The following is a 20,401-nucleotide window of genomic DNA, read 5'->3' as shown; positions in this document are numbered from 1 at the left end:
TTTCACTGATTCTTTAGTTTATCCTTCTTGTTTGAAAATCGTTCTCCTTGGGGAAAAAAAAAAAAATCTAAGCAAAATTCAAGTTGGGAGGCACTGCCTTTCCTCTCTTATTTGTTAAACATGACATTGTCTATCCCAAGAAGGTTTAGCCCTTTGTGATGCAAGTGGAGCCGGGAAAGTCCTTTTGGCTGTTTTGAACAAACATATTATGGTGTAAGAGTTGATTTTCTAAGAAATAAGCTCTCATCAGTTCTTTTCTAAGGGATTTCCTTTTAACCTTTTGAGGAAAGTTTGATCATCTCACAACTCTGATAATCTGCGTTAACAGATCACTCATTGTCAGATCATTGTTTAGCATGATCACATATGCAACCCCCAGCCCAAACTCATATAAAAAAATAAAATTCATCAAAAAGGGAAGCCAATCTATCTGTCATTTTATTCACTCCAGTGGCCTTGTGTAACTTTTTCCTAATTACAACGAAATGCCTGGTGGGCACAATATGTCTCTAGAAATTTTTTTTTTTTTGTCTTTTTTTGATCATGGGTATTGTTGGTTGAAACAAAGCACTGTGATCTTTCTGTTTCTCTGTGGAGCTTGCTTGCCTTCTGATTTGATACTTTATTAAGATAAAAGGCGAACAGATTTTCCTTCATTTTTTCTTCTTACACAGAAGTTCAAACACAGAAGTTCACAAGTCATACCCAGAAGGATAATATATTTGACCTCAGGGAAGTGTTCAGGCCTAAAGCATGTGTACTCTTTTTCTGCTGGCTCTCTCTGGGTCTTTGCAGATGACCATCTGAGTACAGGAAAGGGATAAAAAAAAAAAACTCACATGAAAATAGGCTTTTTAAAATCGAGCTAAAATTAACTGAAGGGACCACCTGAACAGACCGTCAGAAAATAATAAAGCTGCCTTTCCTCATGATCTCTCAGCATGAAGAAAGAACTTTAGCAAAAAGAACAATAGGGCCACCCATTCCACCTCTGAGAGTGTAACCCCCAAGCCCACTGCAAATGCACAGACCAAAGCTATCTCCCATTCTGTTTGTCAGCTGGTTTGCCAATCACCCCAGTTCAAGCTCTCTATTCTCCCTCTCTTTTAATACAAGTAATTTTCAAGACTCTAAAATTTTCACAGAAAGAAGTTCATTGCTGAGTACTTTGATTCACCATACCAGCGTCAAAGAGATGAAGTTGTACAGATTTCACTCACATATGAACAAAAATTTAATGTAAACCTCAAAGCTAACACTATTTACTGACTTTCTTTCTCTGGAAATTTTTTACCAAAGAGAGATGCTATCCAGTAAAATAAATTTGCCTTTTAGCTTGATTTTTTTGGGAGATGAATTTGTCTTTTTAAGTTTTTCTCTCATCACAGTAGATTCTTTATTCTTTTTTGCATGCTTCCTTGCTCGTTTCCTTCTTCCTTGTTTTTTTTTTTTTCACTTTGGGTGTCTTTGTTGAGGACGATCTAAGCAGTACTAGTCATGTACCACACAAAAACAAAGGGTGACCCCGTTAATCCAACTTGAGCGCCCTGAGTCCTTTCATTTCCTAATAAATCACATGTATTTTTTCCTAATCCATATTTTGATTCCACTAAAACATCTCTGTGTATTCTGAAGAGGAAGATATAAATGGCAAAATTAAGGCCTTTGAAGAAAAGTAAAAAGAAATATTTACAAATGAAAAAACAGTCAAAAGTGGCCAGGCACCCATGGCTCACACCTGTAATCCCAGCACTTTGGGAGGCTGAGGTGGGCAGATCACCTGAGGTCAGGAATTCAAGACCAGCCTGGCCAACACGGTAAAACCCTGTCTCTACCAAAAATACAAAAATTAGCTGGGAGTGGTTGCAAGCGCCTGTAATCCCAGCTACTTGAGAGGCTGAGGCAAGGAGAATTGCTTGAACCCGGGAAGCAGAGGTTGTAGTGAGCTGAGATCATGCCACTGGACTCCAGCCTGGGTGACAGAACAAGACTCCCATCTTAAAAAAAAATTGTCAAAAGTTTGGATGACAAATAAATGACTAGGATGAGAACAGATACTGCAATCCATCTTAATTCAAAGAATACTCAGAAGAATCAAATCTACTCAAGCATGTCATTGTAAAATGAAGCCATACACTTAGCGAGGAGTTGCAGAATTAGCTTTTAGTTATATTACAGTGCATTTAAGTCATCTTAAAAGAAAACAAATACAGGTTTGTATTTTCAGTTTAGTTTTTAAAAAGTCATTAAAATTATACTTTAGGGACCATGTTGTCAGTTGGTATACCTTTATCATAGGATATAATATCTTTGTGGGTCAGGTCATTTTTATTTCTCCTCTTAACTCCAGTACCTGGCAAAGGTCTGGTAATACAGTAGAAAAACAGCAAATATGTAATTGTGTTGAAACTGTGCCACTTCAAGTCCGAGGTGCAGTGGCTCATGCCTGTAATCCCAGAACTTTAGGAGGCTGAAGTGGGCAGATCACTCGAGGTCAGGAGTTCAAGACCAGCCTGGTCAACAAAAAATACAAAAATTAACCAGGTTTGGTATTGTGAGCCTTTAATCCCAGCTACTAGAGAGGCTGAGGTGGGAGAATCACTGGAACCCAGAAATAGTGAACCGAGATCATGCCACTGAACTGTAGCCTGGGCAACAGAGGGAAACTCTTGTCTCAAAAAAAAAAAAAAAAAAAAAAAAAAAAAAAACTATGCCACATCTCCTACTTAATATAAGAGTCTGCTCTCTAAATGTAATCTGGCTGCTGAATGTTTCCAAATCTTTTAGCCTTGAGGATACAAATGGGAGGGGGCTGCTCTTTGAACTTAAACGTAAGTGGTTCAAGCCCCCATCACAGGCATTGCAAGCCCAGTGCCCCCTCTCACGCTGATTTTTAGAACCCCAGTCCTTTGGAATGAGTGGCACTTCCTGTTTTATGGCTGCTTTCTTCACTCCGTATTATGGCAAAAGGTGAAACAGCCAGTTTGGTTGGATTTCTCTCAAAGATGACTTTCAGTAGATATTTACAAATAGCATTTTTACTGTTGTTCAAAGTAGTGATGGAGAAGAGCTTTAGAGGGGGATATATTGCAGTGCACCACTGCCAACAAATTAAAACACAAGCTTAACACATTCCAAGCCTTTCCCACCCCTGCACTGGCTATCTCCTATCTTCACATGGTTCCTCTCCATCCACACCTTAACCGTACTTCTTTCTAGACCCCTCAGCTGTTCTCTCTGGCTGTGTCCACCACCACCATTGCCTTCCAGGAAGCTCAGAGTTCTTATGTACCTTCTTTTCTATTATTTATTTTTAATTTTTAAGAGACAGGCTCTTGCTCTATCACTCAGGGTGAAGTGCAGTTGCACAATCATGGCTCGGTGCAGCCTCCATTCCTGGGCTCAAGTGATCTTCTCACTTCCGCCTCCCATGTAGCTGGTAGTTACAGGCACACAGAATCACACCTGCTAATTTTATTTTTATTTTTATTTTTTACTGAGAAAAGGGGTCTCACTATGTTTCCCAGGCTAGTCTTAAACTCCTGGTATCAAGAGATCCTCCTACCTCTGCCTCCCAAAGTGCTGGGATTACAGACGTGAGCCATGGCACCTGGCCTCTTACATACTTTCAAATGCAGAACAGTTCACCTCTTTCTTTCTCTGACCTCTTCTTAATCTAGGCCTGCAACGTCCAGTACAGTAGCCATTTGCCACATATGACTACTAAACACTGCTTGAAAAGTGGCTAATCCAAACTGAGATGTATGTAAAACGCACACCATATTTTGAATATTTAGTCTTCAAATAAGTAATAAAACATCTGATTAATAATGTTAATATTAATTATATGCTAAATGATAATGTACTTTATTAAGTATATTGAATAATAGGTTAAATAAGATGATAATATATTGCATTAAATTAAAAGCATTATTTAAATGGGTCTCACCTGCTTTTTACTTTTTAAATGTAACTGCTAGAAAATTTAAACTTACGTGTGTGGCTTGCAATGTTTCTTTCAGAGAGTGCTGGTCTAGACCCCAGGGTCTCAGCCTTCCACAGCAAGCCAGACCCATTAAGGTGGTTTGTAAAACAAATTGCCATTTCTAACCCTAGAGATGAACTATGCAACTCCAAGAAGAGCAAGGTTACAGCGAGTGTTTGCTTTGAATATTGACTATTTATTTTCTTCTATAGACTATTTCAACTACCCTTCATGAAAATGTGTTTTAATGCTGAACTGAGCTGGCCAAGGCCACATTCTGAATGAGATGCTGCGTTCTCATTAGCAAGGACTTAAGGATGTGTTGTAGATGAAATAGTTATGTTATGGAAAGAGAACTAAATATGGTTTACTCTTCAACATAATTCAGCATAATCTCACCTTTCTGTACGCTCCAAAATACCCTATAATTTTTAAACAGTGGTACAGTGTATTTTCATTTAACTTCTATTCTCATTTTGAGAAAATGTTGAAAATATTCAACTAACTGCAATTAAAAGTACTGTATCTATTTCGGCTCAATGTGGCTCTTTGGTTTGGATAGGTATTTTTGTGCTGTGGTGAAAAGCAGGGTTTAGGAATTCGTCTTTATTCTAATCCCAACTACTTGAGCAGGGCTGATTTCTCCACGAGGCACAATAGGCTCATGCCTACAGCCCACAACAGTGTTTCCATTTTATTTTTGTAATCAGAGGAAAAAATGAATACAAATAAATCTAGCCTGGATTATTTTCATCCTTACATCAATGCATTCATAAAACATATGTATGTGTGTGTATATATATATATATATATTTTTTTTTTCCATTTTAAAATCTGATTATTAGGTTTTTTGCTATTGAGTTGTTTGAATTACTTACATATTCTGCTTATTAATCCATTATTAAAGGATAGTTTGCAAATATTTTCTCCCATTCTCTAGGTTGTCTTTTCAACATAATTAGACAAAATCTAACTCTATATATATACAGAGAGAGAGAGAGAGAGAGAGAGAGAGAGAGAGAGATTGTCTCACTCTACCTCTAGGCTGGAGTGCAGTGGTGCAATCACGTCTCATTGCAGCCTCAACCTCCCAGGCCTCAGGTAATCCTCTCATCTCAGCCTCTCAGCCTCTCAAGTAGTTGGGAGTACAAGGGCACCACCACCATACCAGGCTACTTTTTGCTTCTTCTTTTTTTTTTTTTCTGTAGAGATAGGATTTTGCCATGTTGCCCAGGCTGGTCTCAAACTCCTGGGGCTCAAGTGATCTGCCTGGCTCAGCCTTCCAAAGTGCTGGGATTACAGCAATGAGCCACCATGCCTGGCCTTAAATATCTTTCTAATGGAGAAGGAGGGCACTTGAAGGTAAAGTGCCTGGGCCCCAAAAGCCAAGATGAATCCCTGTAGCAGAGTGGCCTTGAATGTGTTTTTAATCTGAGTGTTGGCTTAACCATCTGTAAGTGAAGATAATAATGGTACTTACATTACTGACAAGGCATAAAGATATTCTCCAAGATCTGGTTCCCTTTCCTTCTGGGTACTTCCAAGGACTGCAGTTCCCTACTTTTGTTGTTAGTCATGGCCATGTGACTTGTCCAGGCTAATGAGATATGAGCGGCTTTGAAGTGTATCACTTCCAGGTGGGAGTATTTAAGCACAGGTGTTTGATACTCCATCACTCTCGTCCCCAGCCTTGGTGATCATGGCAGGTTACACTGATAGGAACATGATATGATTGAAGCAGGCTGGAATTCTGAGCTGAAACAGAGTTTATAAAGCATTTCATTCCTATAAGAATCCACCACTTCCCTGCAGAGTTATCTTGGACCTCCAACAAACTTTATGTAAACAAGAAATGGGCATTTGGTATGCTAAACCACCAGAATTTGAGGGTTATTTATTACTGCAGCATACTTAGGTGAACCTAGTTGACACAACAGGGCTGTACTCGTGATTAAATAAGATCATTATATTAAAAAGCACTTACATTATCATCATCATTAGGTGGTATCTAATAATATAGTACAAAATAATAATAGTTATCAAGCTCTTTACACATAATTTGAGCTTAATAAATGGTTGCGTTTATTATTGTTGTTACTATTTTGCTCCTCCATGTCACAGGCTGCTCTTGACTGACTCTTATTTCCATTGTTAGGGAGTTTATTGCAATGACAGGAATATCTTAATCTCTTCGTACTGAATATATGTCAATAGGTGTATTTCAGTGGGTCTGGCTTTGTTCCAGTATAGCCTGCCAAAAGTTAGTTGGAATTATCCTCTATTTATGACCCACAGCAATCTCTCTCTCTCTCTCTCTCTCTCTCTCTCTCTCTCTCTCTCTCTCTTTCCACCACCCCCCACTCCAGTCCTGGCTGTATGTCCCAGTCCACTCTTTCTTTGGGTGTTTCTACCTTTGTTTTTTGACTTGTGATGATTGGATGTTTCCTCCATTCCTTTCTGACAGAAGGAGTAACTGCTAAGTAGAATCCAAATTAAAAAGCATCCCCCATTAAGCACAAAACAAGAATTCCATGCCATTGCTCTCAGGGTTTCACAGGTTTTCATTTAACAATTTTACACTCACCATCATATGGGGTATGTATGCTCAATCTAAGCAAGAGAGATGGTAGTAATGTCAAAAAAAGAAAAAAGGGAAAAAGTGAGAGAGAGAAGGAAGAAGGAAGAAATTTAAAGTGGGGGGAATTGCATTTTTGAATCTTTATGTATCAGTTGTTGAATCAGTATTATATATACATTATCTTTTTTTCTTTCTTTGTGTGTGTGTGTGTGTGTATGTGTGTGTAGAGACAAAGTTTCACTATGTTATCCAGACTGCTCTTGAACTCCTAGCCTCAAGCAATCCTCTCACCTCAGCTTCCCAAAGTGCTGGGATTACAGGCATGAACCACCATGCCTGGCCTTCATTATCTATTTCTGAATAGATAACTTCAATGGGTAACTCTAGACAATTCCTAGAACTGTTGGTTAGACCTCTAAGTATCATAAATTACAGCAAAGACATGTGAAAGAGCCATTTGCCAGTGGTTGTCAAAAGTGACATGTGCCAACAGAGGATACAGAGAAACTTAAACTCTTATGCATTGCTGGGGGGAATGCAAAATGGTATAGACACTGTGGAAAACAGTTTGGCATTTCTCAAAAAAGTAAGCATTGCATTACTATAAGAATCCAGCAATTCTACCTCTGAATATACCCAAAATAACTGAAAGCAAGGACTCAAACAGACACTTGTACAACAGTGTTCGTAGCAGCGTTGTTCACAACAGCCAAAAGACAGAAACAACTCAAATGCCCTTTCACAAATGAAGGGACCAACAAAATCTGGTATATACATACAATAGAATATTATTCAGCCTTAAAACGACATAAAATTCTAGTGCATTATACAATGTGAATGAACCCTGAAAGTGTTATCTTAAATGAAATAAGGACATCACAAAAGACAAATATCATATGATAAGTAGTGAAATTCATGGAGACAGAAAATAGACTGGTGGCTGCCAGGAGCTGAAGAGAGAGGGGAATGAAGAATTTTTTAAAGCAGCAGTCCCAGTTTTGTAAGATAAACAAAGTTCTGGAGATGAATGGTGGTGATATTTGTATAACAATGTGAATGTAGTTAATTTCACTGAACTGTACACTTGAAATGGTTCTGCACAGCAAAGAAAACAGTCAACAGAGTGAAGAGACAACCTAGAGAATGTAGAAAATATTTGCAAATTATACTTCAATAAGAAATTAATAACCAGAATATATAAGAAACTCAACTCAATAGTAAATAAAAACTAATAATTAAATTTTAAAATGGGTAAATGATATGAATAGACATTTCTCAAAAGAAGACATACAAATGGATAACAGGCATATAAAAAATGTTCAACATTACTAATTATGAAGAAATGCAAATCAAAACTGCGATGAGATATTATCTTGCCCCAATTAAAATGGCTGTTTTCTACACATTCATCTCCTAAGCACATGGATCATTCTCAAGAAACATAGGCCACATGTTAAGCCACAAAACAAGTCTTTAAACATTTTTTAAAACTAAAATAATATCAAGTTTCCTCTCTGATCACAATGGAATAAGACTAGAAATCAATAACAGGAGGAATTTTGGAAACTATACAAACTCATGGGAATTAAGCAATGCACTCCAGAATGACCAGTGGGTCAATGAAGAAATTAAGAAAAATTTAAAACTTAATGAAAATGGAAATATGACATATTAAAATCTATGGGATACTGTGAAAAATCTGTACTGAGGAAAGTTTATAGTAATAAGTACCTACATCAAAAAAGCAGAAAAACTTCAAATAAACAACCTAATGATGCATCTTAAAGAACTAGGAAAGTAAGAGCAAACCAAACCCAAAGTCAGCAGAAGAAAATAAATAATAAAGATCAGAACAGAAATAAATGAAATTGAAAAAAATACAACAGATCAACAAAATGAAAAGTTGTTTTCTTAAAAAAAAAAAAATTAAATCGACAAACCTTTAGCCAGACTAAGGAAAAAAAAGAGACAAGACCCAAATAAATAAATCTGAGATAACAAAAAGTGGGACATTACAACTGATACTGCAGAAATTCAAAGGATCATTAAAGGCTGCTATGAGCAATTATATGCTGATAAATTGGAAAACCTAGAAGAAATGGATAAATTTCTAGAAACATAAACTTACCAAGAATGAACCGTGAAGCAATCCAAAACCTGAAAAAACCAATACCAAATAATGTAATCGAAGGCATAATAAAAAGTCTCCCCAGGGGGGACAAAAGGCCCAGGCTCCAGTGGCTTCAACTGCTGATTTTTACCAAATATTTAAAGAAGAACGAATACAAATCCTACTTAAACTATTCTGAAAAATGGAGGAGGAAATACTTCTAAACTCATTCTGTGAGGCCAGTATTACCCTGATATCAAAACCAAACAAGGACAAGAAAAGAAAACTACAAGACAACATTCCTGATGAACACTGATATAAAAATCCCCAACAAAATACTGGCTAACTGAACTTAACAATTATTCATCATGACCAAATCTTTTCATGATAAAAACCTTCAAAAAACTGGGTACAGAAGGAACATACTTCAACACAATAAAAGCCATATATTACAGACCCATACCTAGTATCATACTGAATGGAGAAAAACTGAAAGCCTTTTCTCTAAGATCTGAAACAAAGCAAGAATGCCCACTCTTATCACTGTTATTCAACATAGCAGTCGAAGTCCTAGCTAGAGTAATCACATAAAAGAAAGAAATAAAAGACATGCAAACTGGAAAGTAAGAAGTCAAATTATGCTTTTTGCACATGATCTTATATTTGGAAAAGCCTAAAGACTCCAGCAAAAAATTATTAGTACTGATAAATACATTCAGTAAAGTTGCAAGATACAAGATCAACATACAAAATCATCAGCATTTCTATAGGCCAACAATGAACAATCTGGAAAATAAATTAATTCATTCCACTTACAATAGCTACAAATACTTTTTTGGTTTATACTTAGGAATTAACCCAAAAAGTGAAATACCTTTGCAATAAAAACTTTAAAACATTGATGCTAAATTGAAGACGACATCAAAAAAAATGGAAATATAGTCCACGTTCATGGATTAGAATCAATATTGTTAAAATGTCCACACTACTCAAAGCAATCTACAGATTCAATGCAATCCCTATCAAAATAACAATAATAGGTTGGGCACAGTGGCTCATGCCTGTAATCCAACACTTTGGGAGGCTGAGGTGGGCAGATCATGAGGTCAGGAGTTCAAGACCAGCCTGGCCAATATGATGAAACCTTGTCTCTACTAAAAATACAAAAATTAGCCAGCCATGGTGGTGGGCACCTGTAGTCCCAGCTACTCAGGAGGCTGAGACAGGAGAATTGGTTGAACCCAGGAAATGGAGGTTGCAATGAGCCAAGATCGTGCCACTGCACTTCAACCTGGGCAACAGAGCGAGACTCCATCCCCCAGAAAAAAAAAAAATTTAAAAAGTACCAATAATATTCTTCACAAAAATGGAAAAACTAATCCTAAAATTTATATTGAGCCATTAAAGGCCCAGAATAGCAAAAGCTATCCTGATGGGAAGAAAGAAAACACAGAAGGAATTATATTACCTAACTTCAAATTATACTACAGAAATACAGTAACAAAACAGCATGGAACTGGCATAAAAACAGACACACTGACCAGTAGAACATAATAAAGAACCCAGAAATACATCCATACATCTATAATGAACTCATTTTTAACAAAAGTGGGGAAAGTATTTTCTATAAATGACTCTAGGAAAACCAGATATCCATAGATATTCACATGCAGAAGAATGAAACTAGACTCATATCTCATACCATATTCAAAAATAAATGCAAAATGGATTAAATACCTAAATCTAAGATCTCAGCCTAAGAAACTACTACAAGGAACTGAGGAGAAACTCTCCAGGACATTGACGTTTCCCTAAAATTTTAGTCCTAAAAGCACAGGCAACCAAAGCAAAAATGGACAAATGGGATCACACCAAATTACAAAGTTTCTGTGCAGCAAAAGAAATAAGCAACAAAGTGAAGAGACGGTCCATAGAATGGTAGAAAATATTTGAAAACTGGCAAGGAATTCTGACAAGGAATTATAACCAGAATATATAAGGACCTCAAACAACTCAATCGGAAAAAAAAAATCTAATAACCTGAATGAAAAATAAGCAAAAGATTTGAATAGACATTTTCAAAAGAAGACATACAAATGGCAAACAGGTCTGTGAAAAGATGCTCAACATCACTGATTATCAGAGAAATGCCAATCAAAACTACAATAGATAATATATTATCATGACCCCAGTTAAAATGGCTTATATCTAATCATAAACAAAGAATGAAATCCTGCCATTTTCAACAGCATTGGTGAAACTGGAGGCCACTATGTTAAGTGAAATAGGCCAGGCACAAAAATGCAAATATTGCATGTTCTCACTCATATGTGGGAGCTAAAAATGTTGACCTCATGGAGGTAAAGAGTAGACTGATAGTTACCAGAGGCTGGAAAGGATAGGCAGGGGGTGAAGAGAAGTTGGTTCATGAATACAAAAATACAGTTAGGTAGAAGGAATAGGTTTTGGTGTTTGACAGCACAGTAGGATGACTATTGTTAACAATAATTTAGTGTATATTTTGAAAAAGCTGGAAGGGAAGATTTGGAAAGTTCTACATACAAAGAAGTGATAAATGTTTGAGATGCTGGATAACCTAATTACCCTGATTTGATCATTACATGTAGTATGCAGGCATCAAAATATGCTTGAACCTGGGAGGTGGAGGTTGCAGTGAGCTGAGATCAATTATTCAGACTTCATCTCAAAATAATTAATTAACTAATGTTTCATATATTTTAAAGTATTTATTTTATTTTATATATAAAATACAATTTTATTTGCTATTTATTTTATATTTATATTTTAAATATATTTATATGCTATATATTTATATATTAATATATATTATTTAGACATATATACTACTTAGACATAAATACATATTGTCTAAGATAAAGTGTCTAAATAATGTGTGGTAAATACATTAAAAATATATAATATATAAATATATGTATTTATGTAACTATAAGCTTCATACATGATAAATTATAATTTATAATAAATTTAATTGCATTATATAAAAATTATTTAATACATTAAAAATATAAATGTTTTATAGAGATAAAATGTTATATATTTTATTTATATTATATTTTATATATTTTTAACTACAATTTTTTTTTTTAAAGAAAAGTTACATGTGTCATAGACAATGTAGGTAGAAGCCAAAAAGAAAGATAAGCCTGTGGGAGCCCAGCACTCTCCTCCAACGTGTGGCTGAACAGCAGTCATGAGGAAAGGATGGAGATGTGGACAACACCAGCTAAAGCAGAGTAGCCAGGAGTTCAGTTGAAAGTATTTTGACATTTAATTGCAATTTTCCAAACATTTGATGCTTTCTTCTTTTAAGGGAAACAGACAGTTCCATTGCCTTGACTGTTCTGTCCAGTGGAGTTTGTAATTTCTTTCCAGCTTCACTTCAGAAAAGAGATACAGACGACAGCATTTCTTTTTTGCTTGTCTTTATCACCCTTGCCAACAAATGCAGCTTCCCTTTCAAGGCACCCATGTTGCACATGTCATGCTTTTTCCACTCCCCTCTCCTTTTATTAGTTTTTCTGCTGGAGACATATGGACAGGCATGTGTCGGTACAGGCACAGTGTCCTGTGCCACTGCCAAAGTTAAGGGTGGCTCTGAAACTTAAGGAATTGATCTTAGACCTGTGTAAGTGATTAAGAGGCTAGAAGAAAGTCTAAAAATGAGAAATAAGAGTGATAAGTGGCCAAACTGCAGCCTGCTAAAACCAGGAAGTAACTCAGGCACAAAGACTCCACAAGTTCATCTGTCACCCAGCATTAAAAATAGCATTAGGCTGTTCACTGTGATGTCAGTTATATTAGTGGGCAAAAAGGCTAGGAAAAATACACTTATCAACGAGAGACCCACTAAATACACAGGCATAGCTTACAGATGCTGCGGGATTAGTTCCATACTGCTGCAATGAAGTGAATGTCACAGTAGGAAGAGTCACATAAACCTTTTGGCTTTCCAGTACACATAAAAGTTATGCTTACATTACACTGTCATCTATAAAGTGTCCAATAGCACTAATGTGTAAAAAACATTGCACATCTTTTAATTTAAAAACATTTTATTGCTAAAAGGTGCTAACAGTCTTCTAAGCCTTCAGAGAGTTGCACACTTTTTGCTGATGGAGGGTTTTACCTCTGTGTTGTCTGTGGACTGATCAGGATGGTGGCTGCTGAAGGCTGGAGTGGCTGTGGCCATTTTAAAAAATAAGACATGAAGGTTGCTGCATTGACTGACTCTTCCTTTCACAAAAGATGTCTCTGTAGAATGTTTGGTAGCATTCTGCCCACAATAGAATGTCTTCAAAAACTGGACTTAACCATCTCAAGCCCTGCCACTGCTTAATCAACTAAATTGAGGTGATATTCTATATACTCTGTTGTCATTTCAACAATGTTCACAGCATCTTCCCCAGGAGTAGTTTTCATCTCAAGAAACCACTTTCTTTGCTCATTCATAGGAATCAACTCCTCATTTGTTCAACTTTTATCCTGAAATTGCAGCAATTCAGTCACATCTTCCAGCTCCACTTCTGATTCTAGTTCTTTTGCTATTTCTACCACATTTCCACCACAGTTATTTCCTCCATGGAAGTCTTGGACCCCTCAAAGTTATCCACGATGAAATCAATTTCTTCCAAACTCTTTGCATTAGTCCATTTTCACACTGCTATAAAGAACTACCTGAGACTGAGTAATTTATAAGGAAAGAGATTTAACTGACTCACAGTTCCACATGGCCGGGGAGGCCCCAGGAAACTTATAAATCATGGCAGAAGGTGAATGGGAAGCAAGCACGTCTTACCACAGCAAAGCAGGAGAGAAGAGAGAACAAAGGAGGAAGTGCCCTTTTTTGGTGGAGGGGATGAAGTCTCACTCTGTTGCCCAGGCTGGAGTACAGTGGCATGATCTGGGTTTACTACAATCTCTGCCTCCTGGGTTCAAGTGATCCTCCTGCCTCAGTCTCCCAAGTAGTTGGGATTACAGGCACATACCCCACACCTGGTTAATTTTTGTATATTTAGTAGCCATGTTGGCCAGGCTGGTCTTGAACTCCTGACCTCAAGTGATCCACCCACCTCAGCCTCCCAAAGTGCTGGGATTACAGGCGTAAGTCACCATGCTCGGCCTGCAAATGCCACTTTTAAACCATCAGATCTCATGAGAACTCACTATCATGAGACCAGCATGGGAGAAACAGCCCCTATGATCCAATCACTTCCTACCAGGTCCTTCCCTCAACACAGAGGGATGACAATTTGAGATGAGACTTGAGTGGGGACACAGAGGCAAACCATATCACTCCAGTTAATGTTGATATTTTGACCTCCTCCCATGAATCATAAATATTCTTTTTGGCATCTAGAATGATACATCCTTTCCAGAAGATTTTCAATTTACTTTGGTCAGTTACATTAGAGGAATCACTATCTAAGGCAGCTATAGAACCAGAAAATGTATTTCTTAAATACTAAGACTTGAAAGTTGAAATGACTACTGGACCCATGAGGTGCAGAATGATTGTTGTGTTAGTAGGTGAGAAAACAACATTCTTCTCCTTGTACATCCGCATCAGAGCTCTTAAGTGAGTAGATGCATTGTCAATGAGCAGTAATATTTTGAATCTTTTTTTCCTGAGCAGTAGGTCTCAGCAACAAGCTTAAAATATTCAGTAAACCATGCTATAAACAAATATGCAGTTACCCAAGCTTTGTTGTTCTGTTTATAGAGCACAGAGAGAGTAGATACAGCATAATTCTTAAGGGCACTAGGATTTTCAGAATGGTAAATGAGCATTGGCTTCAAATTAAAGATGCCAGCTTCATAAGTTCTTAACAAGACAGTCAGCCTGTGCTTTGAAGTTTTAAAGCCTGGCATTGGCATGTCCTCTCTAACTGTGAAAGTCCTAGATGATGTCTTCTTCCAATAGAAGTCTTTTCATCTGCACTGAAGATCTGTAGCCACCTTCATTAGTTATCTCAGCTAGATCTTCTGGATAACTTGTTGCAGTTTCTCCATCAGCACTTGGTACCTCATCTGGTACTTTTATGTTACTGAGACAGCTTGTTTCCTTAAACTTCATGAACCAACCTCTGCTACCTTCCAATTTTTCTTCTGCAACTTCTTCACCTCCTGTGTGAGACTTCATAGAATTGAAGAGATTTGCTCTGGATTAGGTGCTGGCTTAAGGGAATGTTGTGTTAGTTTGATTTTATACCCAGACCACTCAAACTTTCTCCACATCAGCAATAAGACTGTTTTGTGTTTCTTATCATTTATGTGCACTGGAGTAGCACTCCTGTAATTTCTTTCAAGAACTTTCCCTTTGCATTCACAAGTTGGCTAACTTTTTGGTACAAGGCACCTTGCTTTTGACCTATCCAGGCTTTCAACATGCCTCCCTCACTAAGGAGAGACATGAGACTCTCCTTTTCACTAGAACACATGGAGGCAATTGTACGGTTATTAATTGTCCTAATTTAAATATTGTGTGTCTCAGAGAATAGGGAGGCCTGAGGATAGGGAGAGGGATGGGAAGCAGCTGTCAGTGGGGCAGTCAGAACACACACAACACTTAGCAATTAAGTTCATCATCTTGTTTGAGTGTAGTTCATGGTACCTCAAAGCAATTACAAAATAACATCAAAGCTCACTGGCCACGGATCAGCATACCAGATATAATAATAAAAAACTTAGAAATATTGCCTCCTCCTGGGTCTAACAGCCCCATGACAGTGGTACACAGGCTGGCTTTCAGCCCTTTGGACACATGATCAATTATAATTAGCCCAAATACACACAATGCAATGCATAGAGCCACTGAAAAAGAAAGACCTTCAAAACACACTTTTAAGTAAAAAAGAAAGACCTAGAAAAGCTACTTTTATATCTGAGTATATGCATGAGATATTTTTGGAAAATATGCAAGAAATATATCTTAAATGGTACCCACTTATTGGTAGTTACTTAAATGGCAAATCTGCGGCTTGGCATTTCAGGCTACAGGTGAGTGGGCTTTGGAAAATGGAATAGGAAGCCAAATGTGCTGGCTGGGGCAATACTAGTGAGTTTTTTCTCCTTCTCTTCCTCCTTTCTTTATTCCTTCTTCTCTTTCTCTTCTTCCTCCTTTTCTTCTTTCTATCTGTGTGTCTGTGGTGTTTTCTTTTGTTGTTGTTACATGACCTTGCATGCACGGAACTGGAGATCACAGGATCGCTAATTTCCCTTGTTTTCTGGGATAGGGCTTAAACCAGGGGAACTATTAAAAGCCCACAGCCAGCAACCTGGATCTTTCTGACTCAAGAGTATCTCTGACAAGGATTCACAAAGGCAAGGTCTTGCTCTGGTTCATAGCCTTTAAAATTACCTACAAATATTTGAAGAAAATCTAGAAGAGCTACCTCTTATTGAGTAAATCCCTTCTGCTTTATCAGTCCTTATAGATACATCATCTAATCAACACAAATAAGGCATTTGTTGAGTGCTTACAATATGCTAGATGTTGATATAGTTAATGATACCACACAGTGGGAAATTTCTCTAATGTAAAATTTTTGGTTCTGTCTTTTTCTTCCATTATGGCTTCTATTTCTTTTTTCTTATGCCTTTAAACACTTTAATACAGAAAAAGTGTCACTTCCATCCCTGATTTCCAACCTACAGACATGAAGAGGTAATCATTCTTCAGAGTACATACATCCCTCTTGATTCTTAGTCAGTCAATATGTAGACTCCTGCTTTTCTCTTTTTACACGTAAGTGATAATGTACCATACACTGTTCTATTCATCTTACTTTCTGTCTCACACACACAAACATACATGCAAACTTTAGTTTTGAGTTCATTTCATATTCACACATAGAGAGCTTGCTTAATCTTTTTTTACAGTTGCATTTTATTACTTTGAATGGATATGCATAACTATTTTAATCAACCAGTTTCCTACTGATGACCAGTTAGGTTATTTCCATTCTTTTGCACTTACAATCAAGTATCATTATTACATTACGGATATTACATTATGGATTTCATACGTGGATGTAAATATAGCCTGAATAATTCCTTAAAAAATTTACTGAGTCATAGATTATATACATTTGTAGTATTCATAGGTATCAGAAAAACTGCTTTGAATGGGGTAGTTCCAAATTATACTTTCAGCAATGAATAGTTCTGTTTGCTCCAGCACCATCAACAAAATGTTACCGAAATTTAAACGTTTGCCTATATTATTGCTGAAAACTGGTATGTAAGAACATTTTAATGTTTGTTTCATTTTATCAGAAGTATAGTTAAGAATCTCAGTATTTAAGATATGTTTTACTTCTTTTTTTATAAACAGTTCACATCTCTTTGCTCATTTTTCTGTTGAGTTGTTAATCTTTATTTTAATTTTTAGGATCTCTTTTCACATTAGAAAAATTAAACCTTTGTTCTGTGATATGAGTTGCAATTTTTTTTATAATTTGTTGTTTCTTTTTTGATTTTACTGATAGTGGTTTTTTGCCATGCAGAATTTTGGGGTCAAAAAAATGTTATTGAATATATTAATCTTTTACGTGTTCTTGATTTAAAGTAGTAAGTAACAAGACTTCTCATATTTTATTTTGGTTTCTATGTTTTATACTTTACCTTACATCTTTGATCAATTTGGGGTTTATTCTGGTACAGGTGTGAAGTATAAATCCATCTTGTCCTTCTCCAGACAGCTAATCAGTGCTTTCAGAACCATTTATCAAATATTCAATTTTTTCCCTTGCTAACTTGGTATGCTGGATACCAGAGGTCGGCAAACATTTTCCATAAAGAGCTAAGTAGCAAATATTTTAGACTTTCTAGAGCCCAGTCCCAACTGTTCAATTCTGCTATCATCATGCAAAAACAACCATAGATGATTCATAAACAAATAAGTGTGTCTGTATTTCAATAAAATTTTATTTGCAAAAGTAGGCTGAGGACTGGATTTGACTTGTTGACCATAATTTTCCAACCCCCGCCATCTATTTATTTCTCATAGGTACTTGTTTATCTGGCCTGTATGTCTGTATGTGGGCCACTGTTTTATTTACTATACTGTTTTATTCACTGAAACTTTATAATATGCTTTATTATTCATGACAGTTAATTTTATGTGTCAACTTGGCTGGGCCAAATTCTGGTCAAACATTGTTCTAGGTGTTTCTGTGAAAGTATTTTTTTGAATATTTTAACTTCTGAATGAATAGACTTTGAGTAAAGTAGCTTACTGTATAAAATGTTCGTGGTCCTTCTCCAATTACTTGAGGGCCGTTAATAGAACAAAGACTGACTTTTCATCCCCACCCAACATCTCCTTAGAGCAGGAAGAAATGTTTCCAGAAGACTGCCTCTGGACTCAAACTGCAACTCTTTCCTGGGTCTCTAGCCTGCCAGCCTACCCTAAAGATTTTGGATTTACTAAGCCCCCACAATCACTTAAGCCAGTTCCTTAAACTCTCACTCTCTCCCTCCCCCTTTCTCTCTCCATATACACATAGTTGGTTCTGTTTCTCTAGAGAACCTGTTACACTATCTGATAGGCTTCCTTCATTGATCCAGAGTTTTCCTTATTATTAATGTTATTTTTCCAGGTAAATTCATAAGGAGCTAGTCTACTTAAAATTAAAACCTTTTATTTGTTATAGGAAGGCTATTAAATGCATAACTTTATAAGATATTTTAAATTTATAACATACATTTAAGAAGAATTAAAATCTTCATGATAATATTGAATCTTCCTGTGATTAAGGTTTATTTTGTATCTTCTGGGGGTATTTTATTTTTTTATGCTTATCCAAACATGTTAAGATTATTTCTGTGTTGTCTTTTTGAATATCATTATAAATTGTATCTTTTGCCATTAGAAATTTTGTTTACTGATTGTTTGCATACAGAGAAGCTACTGATTGCCAAATACTTACTTCGTTTTGCACAGCAGTTTGAAATCTAACGATGTTGAACATCATTAGTCATCAGTGAAATATAAATTAAAATGACAATGAAATACTACTATATAACTTTTAGAATGGCCAAAATAAAAAAGGCTGACAACATCAGGCATTGGTGAGGACATGAAACAACAGCAGCTCTCAAACATTGCTGGTGGTTATATAAAATGATAAAACCACATTGGAAATTGCTTTGCAGTTTCTTAACTGCATATGACCTGGCCATTACGAATGAAAAGCATATGTTGGTATGGTTCACCAGATAAATAAAAGCATATGTTGGTACAAAGACTCCTGTGCAAATGTTTACAGCAGCTTCAGTTGCAATAGCTAAAATCTGGAAGCAACCTAAACACTCATCAAAAGGTGAGAGTCACAATTTGTGGTATATCTGTAAAACGGAATGCTAATCAGCAATATACACAGAGCAATATAAATGAATTTGAACGTAATTATGCTGAATGAAAGAGGCCAAAGAGAAATACGTATGTATGGCTCTATTTACATATAATTATAGAAAATACAGGCTGACAAATCAGGTAAATGATGTTTTGGGATGGGGGCATGGGCAGATGGGATGGTAGAAGCAATTTACAAAGGGGCACAAGGAAACTTCAGGAAGTAATAGATATGTTCATTATCTTGACTTTGGTGATGATTTAACTGGTATAGACATATTGTTTTCATCTTACTTCATTTATAAAACTTGTCAAATTCCATATTTTAAACTTGTGCCACTTATTATATATCAACTGTACTTCAAACAGCAACATCAGCAGCGACAACAACCACCATTATTTATTTCTTAGTAAATAATGGTGATGGTGATGGTGCTATGTTTTGGCTTAGTCAGTCCATAAGTCTTCAGATTGATCAGTTTTACTAATTGGGCCAAGCTCATCACTCTGCATCTGTGGTCAGCTGATGAGTTACCAGTGGTCTAGTGTTCTTGCACAGACTGAGATGAGACAAACTGGATAGTTCTATGTAGTCGCTCATCCTCCTGCAATTTAGCTCAAGCTCATTCTCATGGCAGTCACAAGGGTCAAAGAGGAAAAGTAGAGTCACGTAATAACTCCTGAGATCTAGGTTTCAAATCATCACATCACATTGGCTAAGAGAAATCAGAAGGCCATTTCAGATTTAAGGGGTGAGTAAACATATTGTATCTCTTGATGGGAGAAATTTTAAAGTCATATTTTAAAGGGTGTGGGTACAGGAAAGAATATGCAATCATGGTCATTTTTACAAGGTACCTTACTCAGTAAGTAGCAGGAATAGATAGATACATACTAGGCATTATTATTTCATTTAATCCTCATTACAACTCGAATTGTTAGGTAGAATCCTGATTCTGAAGATGAAGAAACAGGGCTAGGGGAGAGGTTAAGAAAATGTGCCCAAAGTCTCAAAGCCAGTCAATTGTGGAGGTGGGTTTAGAGCTTACTCTGACTAAATCCACAGCACCTGCTCTTAGTAGCTATGCATCACTACTTTTCCTTACTGCTAGACTGATCATTCCAAAAGTGATAACCCATCTGCCTAGGAGTCCAGGCCTCCTGGATTCCTCCATCTAAATGCCACTTCAGAAAATGCACCAGAAATGGTTTCACAGATTAAATAAACAAGATAGGGATGAGGGGCTTTCTCTATTCCTAACTTCTATGAATCAAACTTTACACAGGTAATAAGTTTCAGTTTAAAGATGTTATCTCTGAAGCAGTATGAAT

The 20,401-nt window shown here is 36.5% G+C and overlaps 1 protein-coding gene across 7 annotated transcripts in view; it reads right to left on the bottom strand.

The window, feature by feature from the left end:
• The window catches only part of LOC120367205 (protein GVQW3-like), a 693,292-nt gene that overhangs the window by 575,366 nt on the left and 97,525 nt on the right, over positions 1 to 20,401 (bottom strand). The window contains exons 7-8 of one of the 7 annotated variants that reach the window (XR_005581633.2): positions 5,466 to 5,740; positions 421 to 803 (exon numbers count right to left, since the gene is read on the bottom strand). The exons of 5 other annotated variants lie outside the window; for them this stretch is intronic. The gene's annotated coding sequence lies outside the window, so the exon portion shown is untranslated. Of the gene's footprint in view, positions 1 to 420; positions 2,514 to 5,465; positions 5,741 to 20,401 lie in introns of those variants that run through there. One more of the 7 variants, XR_012518799.1, reaches the window with a different exon arrangement.

Source organism: Saimiri boliviensis, chromosome 8 (assembly GCF_048565385.1).
Source record: "Saimiri boliviensis isolate mSaiBol1 chromosome 8, mSaiBol1.pri, whole genome shotgun sequence".
NCBI classification, from domain to species: Eukaryota; Metazoa; Chordata; class Mammalia; order Primates; family Cebidae; genus Saimiri; species Saimiri boliviensis.
This window is presented reverse-complemented; position numbering and strand designations above follow the sequence as displayed.